We start from the raw sequence: 18,553 nt of genomic DNA, 5'->3' as shown, positions 1-18,553 counted from the left end.
TGCATCCATAAAACAACATTGACAATAATACATTTATCAATGTATACTTCATACATTGAATGAAAAAAATCGATAAACCATAGAAAATTATATAAGCGACGATCATTTGTTCTACAGTGATTCCCGCTTAAATGTAAAACCATGTCACATGACAGTCACGTGATTTGAAAAAAACAAAATCGGGAAGCATACGGTTACATACTTTTCTTGACCAAAGTGGAGATAGGACTGATAATCTTTCGGGGAACGGTAGAATTTTTTTGACCTTAATAAAATGGCGGAAATTGCATTGTCTTTAATATTTTAAGCAATAATAACATTTCTGGGCAGAGTTTTAGGCATCTTTGTTGTAGTCAGATGACCTTCAACATCATGTTATGAACAGCAAATGTTGATGACGTCACGGCTTTTGTTTAGAAATATAAAACCGTTAATTAAATCGGTGCGTCATTTCTGGTCCGCGTCAAAACAGGTACCAAGACGATATAAATGTGTATGTGATTGTGTGCATAAGACCAGGGGAATATAAGTAAGGGGGAAGGAAACCAATGATACTATGCTTGGAAGATTTCGTTCGAACCTCTCTGGGTTTGACTATAATTTATGAGAAAATATCAGAGCTGTTCGAAAAATAATTTGTGTCATGCTATTGGTTTAAAAGTTTTGACGGAAGTATGACAATAAGTTATAACATGAATATTTATATATTTGAACTCTGTTTTTCTATCACTAAAAGGTCAATACACAGTTTTGTTTATCTAGGCGGCGTATTAATCACAACCACGCGCCACCGTCGTTCCTCCATTATACTGTTGTAGATAGTATAACCATTATCGACAGTGTTTTTTTTTATTGATTAATTTGTTTTTTCTGCTTTTTGCTTCTTATTTTTTTTGTGTGATCGAATAAATAGAAGATAGTTTGTCGTTAATCTGCAATACTTCATGTACACCTTATCATATGCTTGGTCCGCGGTGTATTCGACTGACTGTTTCATTTTACCAAGGATTTGATTTCACTATACAAATCCTGGATTTTACCATAGATGTGTGTGTGTTTTTATACAGCTATGATTTTATGTACGGTTGTTTTTTTCTCTCTTGTTACACTAGTCCGGAAACGTGCGCATTATCCTTTTTTTTTCAAAGGTTTTTGGTGATATTTTCATTTTTCTTTCTTTATTTTTTTGGGGGGGGGGGGGGGTGCATTTGATAGTAAAAACGGTATATAGAAAATAAAATATAAGAAATAGTAAAATAAGCAATGAAAATATCAGAAAACAGAAATAGAAAGTATTGACTCCGAGGTCATAAAATGATTGGGCTATTATATTATAATTCATGCAATTTAAATTTTATGACTCCCTTTGACTCCCTTTCTATTTCTTTTTAATAATCGCTGTAGCCGTAACCTTTGATATTGGTATTGTGTTTGAAGTTTAACACACGGTTTTCATTACCTTTATGGTTTATTCCTATTCAAAGAATTTGTCAGTTTAACTGATTGTATTTTTTCTCATTATGAATTTAAAAATTTGAACTCTCGGTAGGATATGCAGATATACGAATGAATATATTTTGTATAAATTCATGATTTCCCTTAATACGTTATTTCATGATCATATCTTACTTTTTTAATACACGGGTTGGCAAGCGATCCGATAGGTATTTATTTTTCTTTCATTGGATAAATAATCCTACTTATTTGTATTGATGACGAAAAGGGATGTTACCACAGATGTAGGCCAGCCCTACATGCATTTGCTCCAGTTCCAATGTGTGTTTTCAAAATACCCTTGAAGAGTAATATATATGCATTGCTTTACATCATATTTTACCCTATTTTTCATCTTCAAAATGTTTCATATACCATTTCCGTTGCTGATCCAGGATTTAAAAAAAGGGGGGAACCACTAAAAAACATCAGGAGTGGGGCATACAGTCTATATGCAATAGACATGTAGTCCCATAAGGGTGGGCGGGTCCACTTGTCTACCCATCCCCTCACCTCAATCCAATTATGTATGGATTAAGGGAGAGGGCGTAGAATGCGTACGCCCCCTTTAATTGGATAATATATCATTGTTTAGCATTAAATCGTACAAGCAATTCTGGACCGCTCCAAATCTTTACAAATTCTTTTGATTCTTGTTTTGAAAACACACTATCAGAATCGGAAACGAAAATAAAATATGAAAGCCAGCAACCAACGACAATCACCGAAATACAGCAGCACCTGTGTTGAATACCCAGTGGCGGATCCAGAACTTTTCATAAGGGGGGCCCCGCTCCAGTCATGCTTTAGTGATTCCCTATATAATCAACCAAATTTTTCCCACGAAAGGGGGGGGCCTGGATCCGCCTATGAGACCCATTGGTGTGGGTCTCATTGGGGTCTAAGCGTGACGCGGGATTGCCGATTTTTTATAAGCGTGACACGTGAAAGTCAAATTATTGAAATAATAACGGGAAATGAAGTCTAGCGGGATACGGGAAATGAGAATTGCTTACGTACATAGCGGGATACGGGAATCTGTCAAAACAGTAAGCGGGATCCGGGATCAGAACCACCCAATGAGACCCCCATTGGTGGCTATGGGCTGATTTCTGCACTTTGGTCGGGTTGTTGTCTCTTTTAACACATTCCCCGCTTCCATTCTCAATTTGATCCCCCATGACATGGGACAAACGCATACAGAACCTGGCAGGGTTAATAATGTTTGTTAGTGCCCAGTCCTCCCTGTGACTCGAGACAGTGGTCAATTTAATCCATGACCCACTCTTTGTGACATTTTAAAGATAAACAAAACTTCGTCAGAAAGACACAACAAAGTATATAAGTTCAGCACTGATCCTGATATGAAGCTGTTATCAGTCACAGCAAAACGGTAAACTACAGGCTCAATGCGCCTAAAATGCTGATCTTTTTTTGTTTCAACTCGTCTTTTATTGACATACAATATTTAAGCAATATTTTACACACCACTAAGCAGTAGTTTCAGGGAAGCTTTTTTAACTAGACAATAGTCTCTGTCACTCACTTGGATCTACATAAACTGTTATCACAGAGATATGTCTCGCCTTTTTGTAATTTTGATAATGCAAATGTTGAAATTCAAATAGCAATACTTTCACAGGTAAGTTATGCAAATATTCAAAGTCGATGAACCATGACTGAAGGTACATGGCTAAACAATCTCCATGGAATGAGATGTGCCAATGCTAATACAACTGCATACCAAATACCATTGACTTATTAAAAGTCGTTCCCTTTAAACAAACCTAAACACAAACATTAACTTGTAAACTATGTAAAAGTTTCAAAGTCAATGAACCATGATCAGGGGTGGGGCTATATAATCTCCATGGAAACGATACTTGCAAATACCAATACATTTGCATACCAAATATCATTGACTTAACATTAGCAGTTCATCTTAAACTGATCTAATCACAAACTAATACATGTAAACTAAGCAAAAGTTTCAAACTCAATAGACCTTGACTGAGGGGGTGGGGCCAAATAATCTCCATGGTAATGAGATGTGCCAATGCTAATACAACTGCATACCAAATATCATTGACCTACCACCAGTGGTTCCCCTTGAACTGACCTAATCACAAACTAATACATGTTAACTTAGCAAAAGTTTCAAAGTCTATAGACCATGACTAAGGGGGCGGAGCCAAATAATCTCCATGGAAATGAGATATGCCAATGCTTATACAACTGCATACCAAATATCATTGACCTACCACTAGTGGTTCCCCATAAATTGACCTAATCACAAACTAATACATGTAAACTATGAAAAGTTTCAAAGTCAATAGACCTTGACTGAGGGGGCGGGGCCAAATAATCTCCATGGTAATGAGATGTGCCAATGCTAATACAACTGCATACCAAATATCATTGACCTACCACTAGTGGTTCACCATGAACTAGACCTAATCACAAACTAATACATTGTTGACGCCGCCGCCGCTGACGCCGGAAACAGCATACCTATGTCTCGCTTTTTGACTCCGTCAAGGAGAAACAAAAATGTATTTGCATCTTCAAAAATGACCACTCTCTTACATTATAGACCCCATTCTAATTCAGCACTCATATCTTATTTGTTAATCAATGCATATTGCTGATCATTTTGGCTGGTTACAGTTTCTCTTTTAAACTACTATTGAATTTGCCCAAAATGCAAAAATTGATTAAATCACTATTAAAGGGTAATAATTCCTTAAAGACTCATCCAAAAGTGTTTGCTGTGTACAGACTGACCAGAATAAAAATCAACAAAGTTTATACTAGACACCATAAGAACCATTCACCTCAAGTTTGTTAAAAAGTTTACAATGGACAACAAGTAAGTTTATACAGTAGTTCAGTGGCTTTATGGGGATGTGAGCTAAAAGGTTTACAGATGACAAACAATGAACTGAGTATGAAGACACAATTAGTCACTTTTGCCAGATTAGCTTAAAAAAAAAGGATTCTCTCACAACTCATCTAATTTTAATGTGTGTATATGTCAATGTATACATTGTTTATTGTATTAATTTGAGTATTTTCTTGATCCAAAACAAACTTGTTTCATAGGTGGCTTTCGGTTGTTGTCTGCTCTTTGGTCGGGTTGTTGTCTCTTTGACATATTCCCCATTTCCATTCTCAATTTTATTGTTTCATAAGTTTATGACACTTGCCTTCCTCATGTCAGGTCAAACTTGATATCATTATGATGCCAATGATGATTCCAACAGTCTAAATTGTTATCAGGTCAAATATTTGCAATATTAAAAAAGCCTTAATGCAGATTTTTTAAAAATTTGTTGGACAAAATGATATATTTTCAAAGGGAATAAAAACAAAGAAGGCAAAAACAGCATTATTATTTAAAACATATAAAACTTCTGTATCAGACAATTACTTTATTTTTGGATATATTGTAATGTATGTGTCAGAATTAGATCCTATCAAACTAGCTTAAGCAGTAAATTTTTTTTGTTTTAAATATGTACTACTTTCCAGTATGTTCTTTTTCGACTTAACCCGATTGAGTGGTGTTACATCTTACAAAGTCTATCCAAATTATTTTTGCAAAGAATTCTGCTAAAGCCGGTGCTAGGGGCTGTCTTCAACTTGCAGTAAAGTGAAAGTTTTTTTGCTCCGAGTTGAGGTCTCACTGTGACTTTGAGATGAAGAACAGCAATAAAAGCACTGTTCCTTTGCTTTTTTGTTGTGAATTTACTGATTTTGTGTCATGGATGGATACTTCATATCCTTTGTTTTTCTATTAATATTGAAAATCTCTAAATCCAAGTCACTGCACCATATCCTAGGGACAGGTCCTCAAAATAGTTGTCAAACTGATATGTACTGATAGTAATACTTTATATTAAATATCAATGATCTATCACAAGTAATACCTGTCAAACTTACTAACTTAAGCAGCAAACTTAACAATTGTTGATGCCAGAGCCATCATCGCAAGAAAAGGAACCCTTATGTCTCACTTTCCCGGACTTTCATCGCAGGCGAGAAAAACATATATAGTCGATTGATTATAGCTTCTCATACAAAGAATAAAATTATTAATGTTTAAATAACTTATAAATAAAAAGTCAAGTAAAGATAAAGTCACATATACATGTACATAAAACTATTTAAGCTTAGTTTTCAGAATGAATTCAATTAATTTGCTTTCATACACTCAAATGGAAAAAAAAAGTTAGGTCTTTAAATAGGAATATAGAACTCCTTACACAATTTATTCCTTGTGAAGAAGCTAATGAGGAATTGAAGAAATGAATTAATATCAGTCATTTCTTATGATTCAAAACAGCATCTGTATGTAACTCCTTCTTTCCACTACACAAACTTCCACAATCAGATGAGTCTCCTGCAAAAATTGAAATTGAGAGATGAAATAAAGAATAAAACATTTTATAGCAGTAAAAGGTAAACTGTTTTATCAAAATCAAAACATAAAATCTTTATTTTAATTTAACTACAAATGGTACAGTGGCCAATTACAATGCAAAATATTAATACCGATTTAATTTTACTATTGAAATGTCCCCTATTCAAAAAGAACAAACAAATTTACCACTGTGAAAACTCACCTATTTCACCAGTACTATAAAGACTGTTTAATATCTTTATCCAATCAGTTTTTCCCACTTAAGTGACCAACAGTGAACAAACAATCTGTAAATAAAAAAAAAATTGAAATATTACACTACCAGTAATATTCTTTGAACTGGAAAAAAGTTTTTTGTTCAAATAATGTTCTTTCATCCATTCTGTTATGTCAGGGTCTTGTATAAGGTATGGGTTTTACTCATTGTTGAAGACCATTTGTTGACTTATAGTTGCTTTAATCCTGTCATTTAAACTCTGTTGGATAGTTGTCTCATTGGCAATCATACCACATATATCCTTATTTTATACAATACTTGTTCTGTGCATTTAGTATATGAAATTGTTTGAGAAATTGAAGAAATTGATTTTTTTTTCTCCTCTTAAAATAACTCAGGGTTTTTCTGTGTAAAATGTTTATATATGGCAATGGTATTATGAAACTACAATGTGTTTGAACTGTTCTGTGTAAAATTAAAATTAAATAAAACATGACAATATTGACAGATAGTTTCCAATGTGGCACATATTTTATCTGTCCAAGGACAATTATATATTACTTGAGAAAAATTTGTTGGGTTCTTATATACTTCTATGTATTAAATATCTTACAAAATGTAGTCAAGAAATCCCTAACAATGTAATTTCCCTATAATATCTATTAACAAGCAGCATTATCCATAACTCCTGTAAAAACAATTTGACAGCACAGTTCCAAGACCTTGCTGGTATTAACCTTTGACTGATTTTAATAACTTCTGACACCAAAAAATGTACAATGTATACCTACCATCAGCATGATCAGATGGACGCAAGGTACAAAATATTCTATATCCCCCATCCAGCATGGGTCAAGAAAACAACAACCACATTACCCTGTACAACATGCATTTATCACCAACTTCTGTATGAGGCGCCGTTTTACTATTTATTCCTTATTTTCTGATATCAAAAAATATTTCTTGATATCAAAAAATGTAATTCCTGATATCAAAAAATGATTTTTTGATATCAGGAAATATTTCTTGATATCAAAAAATATTTCTTGATATCAGGAATTCAATTTTTTGATATCAAAAATTGTCTTTTTTGATATCAAGAATTCGATTTCTTGATATCAGAAAATAATCTTTATTTCTTGATATCAGAAATTCGATTTTTTGATATCAAAAAATCATTTTTTGATATCAAGAAATCCATTTTCTGATATCAAAAAATAGATTTTTTGATATCAAATATTACTGACGATATTTTGATATCAAGAAATACATTTTCTGATATCAAAAAATGATTTTTTGATATCAAAAATTCGAATTCCTGATATCAAAAAATGATTTTTTGATATCAGAAAATAAGAAAAATATCAACGATTGCTCCCTGTGTGTCAATAAAAGCATCAACGTTCAGCAATGAGCCCTTACATTAAGTCTGGTGTTTCGGTCGTGTAATATACACGAAAGCATTTATCAGAGTTCGGCTTCATCAGTCTCAATATAAGAAGTTTTGTGTTTTTTGTGTTTCACATATTTATTATTTTAAGGTTTATAGTCAACAATTGTAAGTTCTCACTTCTTTTATAAGCAATTATTGGTTTCCTCTGAAACAGATTTGTGCAGTCAGGTTTTTGCAAATATCAAGCCCCAGTGTTTTGTTCATCTTGTTTTTATATTTTTTTCCCGTTGTTTATGTTGAGGATTTAGTAAGTAAGTTAGTTCTGTTAAGTTTAAAAATAAGGAGATGTGGTATGATAGCCCATGAGACAACTAGCCACCAAAGTTCAAATGAAGTTGATGTAAGCAATTATAAGCAACCGTACGGCCTTCAACAACGAGAAAATCCCATACCATATAGTCTCCTATAAAAGGCCCCAATATGAAAAAGAAATAAACAACTCAATTTAGAAAGCTAAAGGCCTATATGATTTATAACAAAACAATTTACGTAAAACAAATACGGCAGACATCATTCGTAAATATAAATCAACATTCAGACTTCTTATACGTTCAGGTATTTCACATCCAATATTTGATGGAAATATTCTTTACAAAGAACAAAAATGTCGGCATTCACCTCAAAGTTTAACCTAACCTTTAAAAAGACTTATTCGGAAAGGATATACCGGTAGTTACGATACTGTTGTCAATTAGTCATTAATGATTGAATATTTTGGTATTAATATTGATTCACTCATAGGGTCTTTGCATCGGAAATAAACACATTTATTCTAAAACCATTTGTTGGCATGATACGGTTTATGTTCTTCTCATGTATTCTATGATGGTATGATACTAAACTCCTAACGGGAGGGATTGTACTTGATTTTCTTATGATGAAGACATAATCTTTCAATCAGTTTAATTGAGGTCTGGAGCTGGCATGTCAGTAACTGCTAGTAGTCCTTTGTTCATTTATGCTTAGTTTATTTTATTACCTTTTCTGACATCGGACTCGTACTTCTTTTAAACTGAGTTTTACTGTGCGTATTGCTATGTTTTTCTTTATTCTACATTGGGTAGAGGTATAGGGGGAGGGTTGAGATCTCACAAAAAATGTCTAACCCCGCCGCATTTTTGCGCCTGTCCCAAGTCAGGAGCCTCTGGCCTTTGTTGGTCTTGTATGTTTTTTAATTTTACTTCATTGATATGTTTTGGAGTTTAGTGTGACGTCCATTTTCACTGAACTAGTACACAATTTTATTTAGGGTCCAGCTGAGGACCACCTCCGGGTGCGGGATTTTCTCGCTGCGTTGAAGACCCATTGGTGGCCTTCGGCTGTTGTCTGCTCTTTGATCGGGTTGTTTTCTCTTTGACATATCCCCCCCACCATTTCCATTCTCAATTCTATGAACCAAGACAATGCACTAAACTGCAGGCTCCGGACTTGGAACAGACACATAAAGAATGTGGCGGGATGAAACATGTTTGAGCGCTCAACTCTCCCCCTAACCTGGGACACTGGTGTTACATTACAACATAGTGTAAGAACACACGTGGCAGGGTAACAACAACAAAAAGACACAAATTACAGATGCGATAGTGACAACTAGTTCAAAGCCAACAACAACATAAAAAAAATGCATGTCTTGTATTTTCGAAAGATTTGTCTATTTCGTCTTTTTACGAGACTGCTAGTATTTCTTATGAACCGCGTCGTCCATAATCATTTTAGATACATATGAGCTTTTTCTGTGAAGTAATGAAACGTTTCAGTAGGTTGGATGTACGTTTTCATCTCTAAAATACCTTCATTTTGGAAAAGTTTGTCTTTATATTGAAAGGATTGTCAAGAAATTTTCACTTCATTTTGAGAAAAGTGGTATAAGTACAATTTAGTAGGGTATATATTTCGACTCTTCAAAATTCAAGAGTCTATCCTAAACTGAGGTAAACTATATGGTCTTCCAAATACCGTTTCGATTCCTAACATCACTGAAGAGATATTAATTGTCGAAATCCGGATATGGTGTACAAATTTTTGCACCTCATGTTTGCGGTATACCATCTTTTCCGCAAGTTTATTGTTTTCTGTTTGGTATTAAATTAATAATATAGATCAATTTTGTTACATCTTGTGATCCGTTTATTTGGCAATCGCCAATGGCAGTCAGCAGGGTTTAAGAACATCAGTTGTTCGACCTGTTAGCCAAATGTGTTTTGTTAAAATATTCTTTTTCACTTTTTTGATCTTTTGGAAAATGTTGTTTGTGCTGTATTTAGACCCCTCTCTACCAAGAAATTTGTTTTGCTTGCACACGTATAAAAATTTTATCCAACGCAATCATAGGTTAGAACGTTGTTTTCAATTTAGACTTGTTTATGCATTGTATTAGATATATAAGGCGAAAAGATCGTGTATATCGCCAGTTGAACCTGAATATATTATCGAGCCATCGTATCTAAATCTTGAAAACATTTTCCAGTATGTAATAAATTCTTAGGTCGACATATCCCGCCCATTCGGATTGTATGACACAAGAGTAAATATGTTTTATTTAGGAATAATTTAAAAAAATCTTCCATATATTGTCTTGTAGTGCATGGGTCTTAAATTTCGTAATAAGTTTGATCAAACTGAAGATTAGAGTAAATATTTTTTTTACTTCAAATATTGTTATTAAATAGCAGTTTTCCGGAGACAGGTCTTATTCATGTTTATAAAACTTGAAGTGTATAAGCATTTTGTTTTTGTAACAAGGGACACAATGTCATCAATATAATGACCAATACCGTGTATAGTGGTACTCCACACTATAAAACAATTGGTCTACCGGGAACATTATTTCAGATAATTCCTGATGTTTGGCCTCATTGGTGAGCCTGAATGTTTTAAATGACACACAGGGAGCCATCATTCATTTATTTCTTATTTTCTGATATCAAAAAATCATTTTTTGATATCAAGAATTCGAATTCTTGATATCACAAAATCATTTTTTGATATCACAAAATCTATTTCTTGATATCAAAAAATCAAAAATATTTTCTGATATCAAAAATTCGAATTTCTGATATCAAAAAATCTATTTCCTGATATCAAAAAATGAATTTTTGATATCAGGAATTCGAATTTTTGATATCAGAAAATATTCTTTATTTCTTGATATCAAGAAATCGATTTTCTGATATCAAAAAATAGAATTTTTGATATCAGAAAATCATTTTTTGATATCAGAAAATAGGTAATAAATAGTAAAACGGCGCCTCATACTTCTGGGGGTATTGCCTAACCTTAGAAAACCAGGTTTATAATAATTTGCCAACCCTGTAAAATTCAATGGCAAACTTTACATGTTATGTAATGTGAGTATGAACACTGCTTTGTGCTAGACAGACGCACTTTAGCCACTTAGTCAGCTTTTTAACATGCCATTTCTACTGTAAACATTCTACAGGAAGACATGAGCGGCTTAAAGGGAAACTTCGCAAAAAAATGAAAAATTGATATTATGTCCATTCTGTATCAAAAATCTCAAATTCATAAATATTAAAGTTTTATTCTGCTAGATAAGAGATCACCATCGATTTTAAAATTAGAGTATCAATTCTCTGCGTGCGGCCATTTTGACATCTTCTCGGTTTAGAAACCACGATATATCTATAAACCACAAAGGACCAAAACCAACAGTAACCTAATGTAGTCGTAATTGCGTGTCGATATCTTGTCAATAGTACGGTTGTTTTATCCGACTAACAAACTTGATACGGAAAATGTAATTATTTTTTAAATAACCATGGTCTGTCGTTTTTAAACTGTTTATATGGGAATTAGTTAAAAAGTCAAAGTTCAAAGTCATAAATAAGTGTTCCGTGTAAAATTGTTTTCGAAAATCTAATTTGTTCATAATTTTTTTATGTAATAAACTTATTTAAATAAATTTTGGACCTTCCCTTATCTGATCACCAGCATGGCTAAAGGTATTACTCCCAAAGGTATTGTGAGGTGACACGTCCAGGTATTCAAGCGATTTCCTGTCGGTCTTGCAAGTTCATGCATCATTTCACTTCTGAGGGTATTGATCAGTGTACACGGCCGATAACTTGTAACTTTCCATCTTGAACTATCAGGTGTATAATATACATCTCTGTCTTGTGTGTCCGATAGTGATATACTAGTCATTACTAAACTCATACGTTTATTTATAAATAACATTTCTGGTGTAAAGAATATTATTTATGAAAATCTAAATAATTCCAAAAAAAGATTTGATAAAATAAAAATCTATTTACATATTTTTTCCAAGGGTAAATTGGGGAAAATGTAAGTATATACTCGTTGTCAATAATGAAGGACATTTTGAAACATACAAGAAATATTGATTTAACAAAAATGTACGCACTTGTCGATCATTGGTTTATACGCCTGGATAGAAAGTTACGGAACTATAGATAGTCGCAATTTAAAATATATACATGTATATTGAATATAAGAAAAAAACATACATTTTGTTTAAATTGGGGTAAAAAATTTGTAAATAGTCCACGTATGCGAACAGTATGTAATCATCGGATGTCGATGGAATATTGTATACCAAAAGAAGAAGAAGAAGAATCAATTAGATTGTTCTCGAACAGTTGAAGAAATTCGTCATCATCGCAATTGTTGGGTATAATGTATAATAATGTGAACATGGTTCTGAAAGTACCTTATGCCAAATTTCCTGTTCCGACATGCATGTAATATATATGCCACTGGACGTGCACTAATGATCCCCAAAAAGTCTATTTGAAGAAATAAAGAAACTTCACTTCGGATAGACTGATAGTAGTTGTACAAAAATGTATTAACGAATATCGTATTAACGTCTGATCAGCTAGAGGGTTGATTAATTTATTACGTTAGATTGTTGGTGAATAAGCCATTCCCAATATTGCACTTATGCATAAAATATTAAATAAGAGTAACATGAGAAAAAATATAAATACGAAAAGTCGCATATCTGTTAAAAAAAAGTCTCACTATCTATAGGATTTCACGTACAATTGCCATTCTTAATAGAAATAACGGACAGTCATTATAATACATGAATGACGGTACGCTTTGATAAAAAGGGGTGCCGCATATTATTCATCATCAATCTATTTTTTTCAAGTTTATACTTTCCTGTTATTCTTATCAGTTAACGCAGAGACATGTCACTATGCATCTCTAGTTAACAACATCAATTTATAAATATCTAAATCTGATGTGACTAACCGTTCATCTCTTGCTTTTTTTTTTCCTCTTTTTTTTTTTGATTTGGGCATGATTTGGGCATGCAGGAACATTAACATTGTTAGATATACTTGTCTAATGGTTCCCAGGTTGTTGTTTTTTTTTGGGGGGGGGGGGGGGGGGGGGGGGGGGGGGCGTGTTGGAGGTCAAGTCTATCGAAAGTTACAAAATAAGAGCGTTTTATTTATAAGAATTTACAAGACGAATTATGTTCTTTGACGTAGGTTTTTAGTTCAGTGATTTAAATTGAGAAAATATCTAGTGAAAATTTAAATCGTTCCGGCAATCCACCATGTAAGACTCCTCTAAAATCGTGAATTGTCATTCTTCACAATCATCAGAATTTTCTTTGCATTGGTACATTCTGTATCGGTAGTGATTAACCATGACATTTCCGGATATAACAGAGCTACTTGTATATTACCTGCATGTGGTTAGGTGTCGTCCTATGAGGTCTTACGTATACAGTTTCACATTTATAGAGGTTTCTGATATAACAAGGTTTTATGACATTAATTCACACTTCTGCATGTTCAGTATACCACATTTTTATCTTATTTTCAGACCGAAAGGGGATGTGAATATTTTTCAGGAAAAATATTCAGTATCAAAGTATCAAATTAATTTCGGGATATTTTTTCTTTCTTGGTATTAAATAACAGAAATTTAAAGAATAAACTGCTTGTCCGCTTTAGGGGTATACTTGCCAGTTAAAACAGACTAATAATTATATGTGTATATATGTCTCTGGTATAGACATGGTTTATGAATGAATTATAAGTCTTGCAAAAGTACAAGATATAAAGCACATTGAAAATTTATTCCTCCGGTCTGTCTCCATTCAAAAATAGGGAAAGTTGACATTAAATTGGTTCTGTCTTTTTTTTTTAAACATCGTTGGTCAAATAGCTAAAGTATTATACGTTGTGAGACTTAGAATATTTTAATAAGGACATTCCCGATTATGTATAATTTTTTTTTTATGTTTTTCACACCTGAAAAGAATATTTGTTCGTAATTATTCGATTCCATTCCAAGAAGGACCTTAAATTTCCTGTCAAATTTTTAAACATCTTTTTTTCAAATAGCTGAAGTATTTATGAGTTGTGAGATTTAAAATATATTGATGAGACCATTAATTCCTGAATATGTAAATAAAGATCGCTTTGGATGGACCAAATTATATAATTGCAATTGGTAATGATCTATTTCAAATATTCAAGGTTACCGATTCTAATTTGAAATAGTACAATTTTTAGTTCATACACTCGTGTTTAGAAGGCTATTATTATTTATAAATTTATTCAATTAAATTAATTCAGTATTTCATGGTTACAAAAATAGTCAGCGGTCATAATTCATCTAAAACTGAGCTTACGCAAAATATAAAAATATACAACGGCTATCCAGTTATTGTGCCACCTTATTGCTCCCCTAAATTAATTTTAATTTTTTTTTATATTTTCTGTGTTTAAAACTATCACTCCCGTTTATCATTCATACGAAATGTTGTTCACACATGGAACGGTGAACCGTGACTGCTAAAATTCACTGAGTGAAGATCAAAAGATTAGAATTCCAGAATGCTAATCTTTTAATTACCTTGAGTTTAACCACGCATTCAACATTCACTAAGTGTCACAGAACAATACACATAGTATTTACACAGTACAAGCAGGAAATGTTTGCAAGACTGAAGCAAAAAGGTCAGAATACAAACATGTATTTTTAATACACTATCAATCATGTCAGTTTCATATGTTTGTTTAAGGTATTTGTCGGGAAAAAAAATCATAAAAATTTTCTTTTGTATGATTTACTTTTATTACTAAAATTCGTATAAAAAATCCTTAAAACATAAATCCTACAATTTAATTTTAAAAGTTGCACGGCTATCACTTTACTTTCTTTATTTTTAGTTGGTTAATAGCTACACCAAAAGTCGTCGATGCGCTTTAAATCGCGTTATTAGATGGTTAACGAACAAGACTTAAATGAGATTAATTCAACTCCCGGCATGCAAAAAGACTTAAACTACGTCACAGAAGTCAGGAAGTTCGAATAGATAAAATTAATAATTCCCAATTTTCTTCTTTATTAGTTTTCATATCCAAATAAAACTTGGTGAATATGTTTTTTATGGTATTAATATAATTATGAACATAATAAGATGATAAGTGAAAAATCGCGAATTTTCCCTTTAAGGTATCAGACATTTCACAGAGATGGAATTTGCTCCCCCCCCCCCCCCCCCCCCCCCCCCCAATGGAGCTACATTTATGGTTAATTAATATATATGATACAGACTTGTTTCACTCCAAACATTATCTAGCTTTGGGGGTTTTCAACTCTGGGATCTGCATCAGTTTAATTATTGTCCTCAGCTGACCAAGTATTTACTCTAGTTACCCCACAAAGCAGAGGGTGCTTAGCAGAGAAGCAGCAAAACCATTTTTCAAGTCAATAGATTGACTTGGCCCCAGATCCAACTTATAACTTCCCATGATTCATGCCTGCACACTACAGTTTAGTTACATTTTGTACCTGACATTACTACAAGACATCTGAGGCAGTTCATGTACATTGTACATATACAAACTGTATATATACATGTTTGTGTAAATGTAGAAGCAGCCTGCACTGTTAGCCACTAATCCAATTCCCCAGACTAGTAAAATTTTATTTGGACTAGTTAATTTTCGCAAAACTTTGTTTAACTTTAGACACACAAGGAAAATGTCTGAATATTAGTAGTAGTTGGAAAAGATTTTGGTGCAGACTGTCTAAGAAGAGGAATGTACAATATGTATTTCTATTAAATAATTAATTGCAATTTTGCTATATATATATACACATGATACATGTAATATATGAGCTTTTCTATTGTGGTAATGTGAATAAAAAAAATACAGCCAGGGTATATATCAATGTATGATGAGACAGCAACCATATGACACAACTAAATGACATCTAGGCCCTACATGTACATATAAATGTGGGATAGATGATCAGACGTACGGCATATAGTCATCAATATTATGATGGAGTGCGGAAACTGAAAGAAGAAGAAGATGGACACATATATGATAGCCAAGGCAGCTGACCTTGGCTATGGATTATACCTTCAGATAACTACCAGACACACTGCATAACTCAACATCCAAGCTGAACATGTATATTGTTTTGTACATCATGCATGTTAAACACTAATTATTGCATTACATATGGTTGTAAATTGCAAATCACTTTTGCTTCTGAACATCCTTTTCAGAATTAGGGACTATTTCTAGAGTTGGACATGTACTGGGTGGTAAACAATTATTGACGTTGTGTTTCATTAGCATATCAATAAAATAACAACATGCAACATGTGCAACTGAAAACTCGTTATTTTGTTTACCGATCTTACTTTTTCAACATATAATATCAAGTAACAATAATATATCAATTATATTTTAAGTTATAACTTAAAAAAATATGAAAGTATATCTTTTATACGCCAGAAAATTGAAAAAGTTGAAATCCCCATTATCTTGGGATTTCAATTTTAACATTTTTCAATAGCACAACTTTTTTGCAGTCAGATTTAACATATTTGCACCGTGTGATTATAATAGGCATATAGATAAATCGAAAGATCATGATCTAAAATAAATTATGGCAAAGTAACAAGTCATTCTTCTTCATACGATCTGCATAACCAACCTTTTTGTAAACACAAAACTAGATCTTCCCCGGATCGCCGCCATGTTTGCATTAGATTAATGAGTTCTTTCCCCTTACTGATAAGACCAAAATCTCCAATGTAAACAACATGAAATCAAAGGAAAAACCCAGAAGAGAGTCGAGAGAAGCTCTAACTTATTACCATAAAATAGTTAAAAATAAGAAAACACCAGGGTGTACAATATATCAAATAATATATGTAATATATCTGGGACTATTATACTAACGTCAATATATTATGTCCCAGAATAGATATATAACAAAAAAAATAAAATGAATAATTAATTAAATTGAATTGAATTGCTTTTATATTTATATAAATTAAATGTAAATATACAAATGAATAAATAATTTTCAAATTTTGAAACCTTAAAATGTACGCTTTTATCAAGGATTTGTATAGTATTTTTCACTATACAAATGATCCTTGCCTTTATTAAGCAATTGGAAAAGATCATATTACATTAGAGACAAATCTGAGCATATATACCTCAAGATCACAGGAAGAAAAATATCGACATTCCATTGTCTCGCGATCGATTTTTCAAATTCAAATTAAAAAATTTAGAGTTTTTTTTGTAAAAATTTATTCTAAATAAAAAAATTCTCCCAACATATCAGGTGATTTTGGTAACTTGAGAGAAAATACGTTTGAATCGAATGAATCTAAACTGGGATAAGTAGACTGACGGGATTAGAATCTAATCTCGTTGCTTATTCCTTATGATATAACCAAATTCCATGTCTCCTCGAGATTTTACGAAATTTGTGTGGATTTGGATAGAAAGATGCCAACGGCTGTGTAAATTTACGAATGATATGTTGGGAAATTGATTTGCTTTCATTATATTTGCATTCTTTTTTATTTTTATTCATTATAGTATTTGCATGAAGCTGCATGAATTTCATATGATAGTTCGTTAAAGAGCTCGTCAGAGCTCATGTTTTCTCTGTTATTATGTACATATATATGCCGACTTTAAATAATATTTACTTACTTACTTACTTACTTACTTACTTATGAAATAATATCACTGAACGATCGTCAAACACTTTTTATTGGTAAGTATTATAGGTAAAAACATATCATTTGATAATAAAATTGACCAAAAAAGCGAGATTTTCAACTTATGAAGTGATTTAAAGTGTTGTATTTGAAATTACCAGTAATTTATGACCACGGCAGCCGTAATTTTTCATATCCCTTTGCATGTGTCGGCACACTGGCTTCTGTAACAAAATACATGCTAATATGACAAAAATGAAACGACAAATTTAAAATTTATTGTTATTTTTCTGAAAGAAGATATAAATTTAATGGCATTCCATCAAATGAATAAGAAATTAGAAATATTATGTCACAGATCTAACCATTACAGGCCTGCCTTGTTTCTAAAAAAATACCTCATGATACACCTGAATATAACACAAGGTACCCAACTCGCATTTTTGTGAAATCGGACACTCGGTAGCAAAATTTCGTTATATGATGGTTCCCCGGATATCTATCCTACTGAATCTTGTTATGTCGTAAATATACATTGAACTAACTAGATAATGGTTCATAACAAGCATATTTCTGATGCCTGAATCATTCGTAGCAGGCCTTCTAAGTTGGTCAACCGCAAGTTATTTCGTCTGCTCACAGCGAAATTTCAATGTAAAGCATAGGTCACCGTATATTACTACAAACTAATTATATGCACTATTTCGAGGCTCTTATTTTGTATGAATAATAACATTAACGGTACCAATTTTACTGCACCAGATGCGCATTTCGACAATTTAATGTCTTTTCAGTGATGCTTAAGGCCAAAACATTTGAAAATCCAAAACTTATGCAAAAATTGAAGAGCTGATAAAACCAAATAGGACAATAAGTATAGCCAAAGTCGGGCAAGGAATCAGGGCTTTGCATGAGGGAGATATATTCCTTTACATTAAAATAATTTCCAACATTTTGTAACAGCAAATTTAAATA

General features: G+C 32.6%; 1 long non-coding RNA gene across 1 annotated transcript; it reads right to left on the bottom strand.

The window, feature by feature from the left end:
- Positions 1-5,549: 5,549 nt before the first annotated feature.
- LOC127738336 (uncharacterized) lies at positions 5,550-16,627 on the bottom strand. Its single transcript, XR_008000003.1, has 3 exons — positions 16,552-16,627; positions 6,120-6,204; positions 5,550-5,896 (listed from the first exon to the last, which is right to left on the bottom strand). It is a non-coding gene; the product is annotated as an uncharacterized LOC127738336 (long non-coding RNA).
- Positions 16,628-18,553: the final 1,926 nt, after the last annotated feature.

Source organism: Mytilus californianus, unplaced genomic scaffold (genome assembly GCF_021869535.1).
Source record: "Mytilus californianus isolate M0D057914Y unplaced genomic scaffold, xbMytCali1.0.p SCAF_4, whole genome shotgun sequence".
Lineage (NCBI taxonomy): Eukaryota > Metazoa > Mollusca > Bivalvia > Mytilida > Mytilidae > Mytilus > Mytilus californianus.
Note: the sequence above shows the minus strand (reverse complement) of the source record. Positions and strands in the feature narration are given on the sequence as shown.